A 7,500-nucleotide genomic window follows, 5' to 3' on the forward strand; every position below is an offset into this window, starting at 1 on the left:
ATATATCTATATTATAGATATTATATAAATATTAAATAATATATTTTTATACATCTATTTATACGAATTATATAGATAGGATCTATGACTTAATATAAGATATTTTATTTAATTATATCGATAACAGTATATAAAAAATTATAGTATATATAGATATAAATACTATATATATATAATATAGAACATATAGATATCGTATTATATAGTATAATATAGTATATAGAGAATTATTAGATTATACATATAGATATCGTATATATATATTATAGATAATTATAATTATATAATATTTATGATATTATTTTAGGATAATATAGTATAAATAGATAGTATATTTATATTTAATATAGATAAATGATCATATATTAGATATATTTTATAGATTATAGATATAGATTATAAATTATTATATATATATATTATATATATAATTTATATTTATAATTAATTTATATAATATCGATATATTATAGAATATTATATATATTATATTATTATATATAATATACATATATAATATTATATAATATATATATATATATATATAGATAGATATCTACGCCATAGTATATACATGGCGATATAGTATATAGTATTTTAATAATATATTATTAATTATATAATATATTATATTATATATATATAATTTATTATATAATATATTTATAGTCCTATATATATAAATATTATATAATATATTATATTATCTATATAATATATAATATTATATATATATATCGATACATATATAAAAAATATAAAATATATAGTATTTATATATATATATATTAATTATATATATTAAATATATATATATAACATTAATATATAGATAGTCAATTATATATATATTATATATATAATATATAAATATATATTATTCATAATATAAGATGTATAACAGAATCACGAAAGTTAGGAACGTGATAAATCCATAAATAAAGATAAATGCCACGAAGGAAAAATAAACGAAGGAGTCTGCGAGATCTTCGGCTGAAAAGCCCTTTACTGAAGCAGCTACTGACAAAAAATACGAGAAAAGACAATACAAGAAGGTTCGTATAACTGACAGATAGGGATTATAAAAAGATTAGTGCCTAGAATCCGACACACCTGGAAGATAAGAAACCTTCCCAAACAAGCATAAACAAAGGGTGCAATTAAAGGTTTAAGACAATCATCTCAGATACAATCTCCAGACAATTAAAGGATAAAGGTGACAGCTATACGGAACCTGGTAGACAAAACCATATTCACAAAAAATGACAGACATACATTACAATAAAAAATTTTTTTAATAACTCTAAGGCAACTGATTTTTATTTAAGTCAGTAATTATATATTTGAGGTCATTCTTAAACATGTTACAGATACAAGGGTCTAAATGAAAAAGGCCACGACTAACATTGAAATTACAATGAAAAGTAAGTTGTATTAAAGCAGATTCTAAAAGATTTCGTGATAAGACATCTCTTGACCGTGCAATTACTGAACTGTCAATCCAATTAATTCGGTGGTTGTTTTCACTTAAATGAATAAATAATGCATTAGATTTTTGCCCAGTTTTTACAGAGTATTTATGCTGGCTTAGCCTTACTTCTAAGCCCTTGCTCGACTGTCCGAGGTAGAATGAGGGACAATCCATACATGGAATTTTATATATTATGTTGTTGCTTTCTCTGGGGCCATTTTTTATTAACATTCTTTTAGTGTGTTATTATAGGAAGAAACAAGGTTGACATTAAAAGCTTTTAACAATGGTTTAATGGTTTTCAAATCCGTTAAAATAAGGCAAAACTGAGAATGTTCTTAGAATTTTCTTTCTGTGTGTTGTTTTCAGTATAAAACTTTTTGTGGGCTTTATTATAACAAATGTCTAATATATGTGAAGGATAGCATAAATCTTTCCCTATTTTTCTTATGTATTCAATTTCTTGATCCAAATATTGTGGACTGACAATTCGCAATGCTCGTAAAAACATAGAGGAAAAAATTGATATTTTTATATTAAGATGGTGGCCTGAGAAGAAATGAACATAAGTTAAGTTGTTAGTCGGTTTCCTATAAATACTGAATTTACATTGAAATGGTTCTCTATGTATCAAAACGTCTAAGAAGGGAGGCAATTGTCTTTTTCTAATTCTAGAGTAAACTTAATCGATGGTACCTGGTTATTTAATTTAGAGAGTAAATCATTTACATCATACCGACAGGAAGAACAGCTAAACATCATCAACGTAACGATACCACTTTACAGGAATATGAATGATATTAGGTAAAGGTTAGCGTTTTTCGAAGAATTCCATATACAGGTTTTGAGAGCAATGGTGATAAAGGATTTCCCATTGCCATGCCAAAAATTTGTTGATAAAAATTCACCATTGAATATAAACTTACAATCACAAATGCACAAACTCGTGAGTGAAATAATGTGACTTATAGGTAGAGGTAATTCATGCTGAGTTAGTTCATTGCTAAGATATTCTAAAATAGAGTCTATAGGGACTTTAGTAAAAAGAGAACATACGTCAAAACTAACGAATCTATCAGTAGGGCAAAGAGCAATTTTGTATAATTTATCAACTAAATCTAGAGAATTATATATATGAGAATCGGAGATGGTTCCAAGTAACGGGGACAAGATCTTAGTGATATATTTCGAGAGTTTATATGAAATTGAACCAACAGTACTGATAATAGCCGCATGAATTACCTCTACCTATAAGTCACATTATTCTACCTCGGACAGTCGAGCAAGGGCTTAGAAGTAAGGCTAAGCCAGCATAAATACTCTGTAAAAACTGGGCAAAAATCTAATGCATTATTTATTCATTTAAGTGAAAACAACCACCGAATTAATTGGATTGACAGTTCAGTAATTGCACGGTCAAGAGATGTCTTATCACGAAATCTTTTAGAATCTGCTTTAATACAACTTACTTTTCATTGTAATTTCAATGTTAGTCGTGGCCTTTTTCCTTTTTCATTTAGACCCTGTATCTGTAACATGTTTAAGAATGACCTCAAATATATAATTACTGACTTAAATAAAAATCAGTTGCCTTAGAGTTTATTAAAAAAAAAAAAAATTTTATTGTAATGTATGTCTGTCATTTTTTGTGAATATGGTTTTGTCTACCAGGTTCCGTATAGCTGTCACCTATAATCCTTTAATTGTCTGGAGATTGTATCTGAGATGATTGTCTTAAACCTTTAATTGCACCCTTTGTTTATGCTTGTTTGGGAAGGTTTCTTATCTCCAGGTGTGTCGGATTCTAGGCACTAACTCTTTTTATAATCCCTATCTGTCAGTTATACGAACCTTCTTTTTGTATTGTCTTTTCTGTATTTTTGTCAGTAGCTGCTTCAGTAAAGGGCCTTTTCAGCCGAAAGATCTCGCAGACTCCTTCGTTTATTTTTCCTTCGTGGCATTCTTTATCTTTATTTATATATATATATATTATAATATATAATAGTTTTTTTTCCGATATATATATATCTATAATCTTTATCTGTATCTTTATCTGTATATATATATATATATATATATATATATATATATAATATATGTATATGTATATATATATATCTATATCTATATCTGTATATATATATATATATATATAAATATATATATATATATATATATATATATATATATATATATGATATATATATCTATATCTATATCTATATGTGGTATTATATATATATATATATATATATTATATATATATATATTATATATATATATATATATATATATATATATATCTAATAAAAGGAGCCCATAAAAAACACCAAATATGAGAGAGAAAAGTACTATATTTCAGAGACTGCTGTCTCTCTCTTCAGGTATATATTCATATACCTGAAGAGAGAGACAGCAGTGTCTGAAATATAGTACTTTCCTCTCTACATTTTGGTGTTTTTTATGGGCTCCTATTATTAGATGGAATTCTGTTGTTACAGAACATTTTTACCAGTCTATATATATATATATATATATATATATATATATATATATATATATATATATATATATATATATATATGTGTGTGTGTGTGTGTGTGTTTGTGTGTATATATATATATATATATGATATATATATATGTATATATATATTATAGATATATATATATATATATATATATATATATATATATATATATATATATATATATATATATATATATACACACACATTTGTTTGTATTTTAAACCCAAAACTGACAAAACTTCATAATGTAAATAAATTTGCTGCCTCTTATCTTAGTCAGCTTGTATTTCCCACAGCGATATTTGATCCAGTCAGGGAACCTTATCCACAAACAAATCTATAAAGAAAACTATATCGACCGCATCACCTTTTATTGCCTCGATCTGATGTCCATGACACTGGCATTCAATAATGATTAACCATCTGCTATCAACATACTTTTTTGGTTGACTTTTGTTATATTCTGCTTGGGATATCAGACTCCCGCGGTTGGAAAGCAGTCAAGAGTTTTAGTTCATTATTATATATATATATATATATATATATATATATATATATATATATATATATATATATAATATATATATAATATATATATATATTAAATATATAATATATTATATATATATATATATATATATATATATATATGTATGTATGTATATATATACATATACATATAAATAGATAGCATGGATGTACGTATATACATTTCTACCTCATGTCCTCTGAAGAGTGTCTGGACAGGAAGTTTCATATTGCCAGGAATATTCCTCCTGGAATTAGAATTAAAAGAAAAGTCCATTCGGGAACTAAGACCCTACATTATAACCTGATCTTGAGTATTTTTTAGACATCTTACAGCAATTCCATACAGATCCCAAGCCAAACTAGATGTTACTTCACAATAGAATAGAATAAGAGAGTTTAAGCCACAGGCCAAGCGATGGGACCTAATAGGTCATTCGGCATTGTAACGGAAATTGACTGCAAGGTTTGAAATGTGTAACAGGAGGAAAACCTCATCATAACACTTAAGTTATGAATCAATTGTTAAGAGAGGGTGTAAAGTAAGATGGAAGAAAGAGAATATGAACGGAGGAAATGTAAAAGGATTAAATGGGTAGCAGCTAGAGGACAAAGGTACGCTGCAAAGAACTTCAAGTAATACCTACAATGCACCGCATAAGGTTCAGTGAGGGCACTAACCCTCTATGGGGAAATGTACCCGACACTAAACATTCGATTTAGATCTGTTTAAACAAAGTTAGGATAATGTACGTGATAAGCAGAGAAATCCGTTCAATTGAGGTCTATTAGGTAAAGGTGGTTACTGTAACTCTTACCATGTACTAGTAACGGGATATTTACCCTTCTAGTCCCAGCTGCGTTGCTTATAGCCGTTTAGTTATCATTTAGTTCCCTAGGGGCTCTTTCCTCTTAGCTGTCCACCTCCTTTAACTATACTTTAACTTCCATATGACAAACATCGGCTCTTGGTTGAGGAATGACTCGAGTAATTTTAGTGAAATACTTTGAAGTTAATAAATAATTTTTAAGTTACGAGGACAATTTCTTAGCTCGTGAATCTCATGAGGTTTGTGTGTTCCAGAAAAGTTGGCGATGACTAACTGATACTGCTGATCTTTCATTCATCTGTTCTTTAGGAATATTAGCAAAGTAGACCATTATGGCCTCCCCAAATAATGATGAAAATAGGAACACTGTTATTACAGCTCAAAAACAAGGAATCTCTAAGGCCATGTCTTAAAAGTAACATTTACGACTTAATGGTACCATGAAACGAGAAACTGACGAAGTGTCTATCGATAGCACAATATCTTTGTTACCAAGTTGTATTTGCAAACTGTTCCACTCTCTTGTCAGTTACATTTACACATATACATGGTGAACCAAAAGTAGGTGGATATGGTTTGTGTTAGGGTTATATTGTGTAACGATCGTGTTTCATTTAACTATGGCGTTTGTTATATTTTATTAAATTTTATAACAAAATCTGTTTAAATCTGATTTTTTTCTTTACAGATAACCCATAATGGTAAATAATTTAAATACTGAAGCAAGGAATTTTTTTTTACCTCCTGTACTATATATATATATATATATATATATATATATATACTATATATATATATATATATATATACATATATATATATATATACATATATATATATATATATATATATATATTATTATATTATATTTTATATAATATACGTGTGTTTTTGTACATTTAAGCGTATAAAATAATGTTTTGGTACAGTGTCTTGATCGAAGCACAGTAAAAATTTGGCACCAAAAACGTCAATATGACCTGGAAGAGTACGGCGAAATATAACAAAACTCCAAAAAAATTATTTTCATTTGTTGGTGAATAACCTTATCATATATTGGTTCAACACGCTGAAAAAAAAAAATGAAACCAACTGTATTTTCTCAAGTCATTATCATTTGACTATAAAGTGACAATCTGGACCCAACCTACAATATGCAAAAAAATCTTAAAATTTGATTACTTCCAGGCCAACTTTCAGTACACAAAGGAAAAGAAGGGAATAGAGACTTTTGGACCTAAGCCAAGCACTGGTATTTATGAGGTCATTCAGAGCTGAAAGGCAAATTAACACCGAAAGGTTTGAAAGGTGTAACAGGAGGAAAACCTCAAAGCAGTTGCACTATGAAATAATTGCTAGGAGAGGCTGAAAAGGAAGGCGGAGGAAAGAAAACGAAAACAGAGGTACAGTAAAATGAATAAAGGAGGTTGCAGCTAGGGGTCGAAGGGACGCTGCAAAGAACCTTAAGTAACGCCTACAGTGCAGAGCGTGAGGTGCACTGACGGCACTACTGCCCGTGCGAGGTCAGTACACGAAAGGAATTTTATTATGCAATACTTTCCGGGGGTACGACTGGTTGACTGACTGATCAATTATAGTTACCTGGCGTCGCAACTGTAGTTTGGCAGACCCGAACGCATGTTACTGATACGCCTTATCTTCGATACCTCCCGTATCTCGTTGCAGCCGTAAAATACGAACGAAAGAACATTAAAGGGAGATTTCTGTGCAATAATGGCAAAGTCAGAGAATGATTTTGTTTACCGAGGGCGTTTTGATAGAACTTCCGGAGGAATAATGGCAATCTGTCGCAAGATTGCGTGGCTGAGGATATTGCAACATCTGTGGACGATTTAGTATTATATATATATATATATATATATATATATATATATATATATATATATATATATACATATATATATATCATACATATACATATACATATACATATAAATGTATATATATGTATATGTATGTATATGAATATGTATATATATATATATATATTATATATATATATATATATATATATAATGTATGTATGTATGTATGAATTATATACGACCAATAATAGTATAATCTAGTACTGAAAGGGGCGACGACCGTTAACACAGTAACTTTTTAATGGCTAACAACCA

General features: G+C 28.2%; 1 protein-coding gene across 1 annotated transcript in view; it reads right to left on the reverse strand.

Annotated features, from left to right (window-relative positions):
- The window catches only part of LOC135209071 (uncharacterized), a 261,895-nt gene that overhangs the window by 42,305 nt on the left and 212,090 nt on the right, over positions 1-7,500 (reverse strand). The window lies entirely within an intron of this gene.

The sequence above is a fragment of the Macrobrachium nipponense genome, chromosome 37 (genome assembly GCF_015104395.2).
Source record: "Macrobrachium nipponense isolate FS-2020 chromosome 37, ASM1510439v2, whole genome shotgun sequence".
In the NCBI taxonomy this organism is placed as follows: domain Eukaryota; kingdom Metazoa; phylum Arthropoda; class Malacostraca; order Decapoda; family Palaemonidae; genus Macrobrachium; species Macrobrachium nipponense.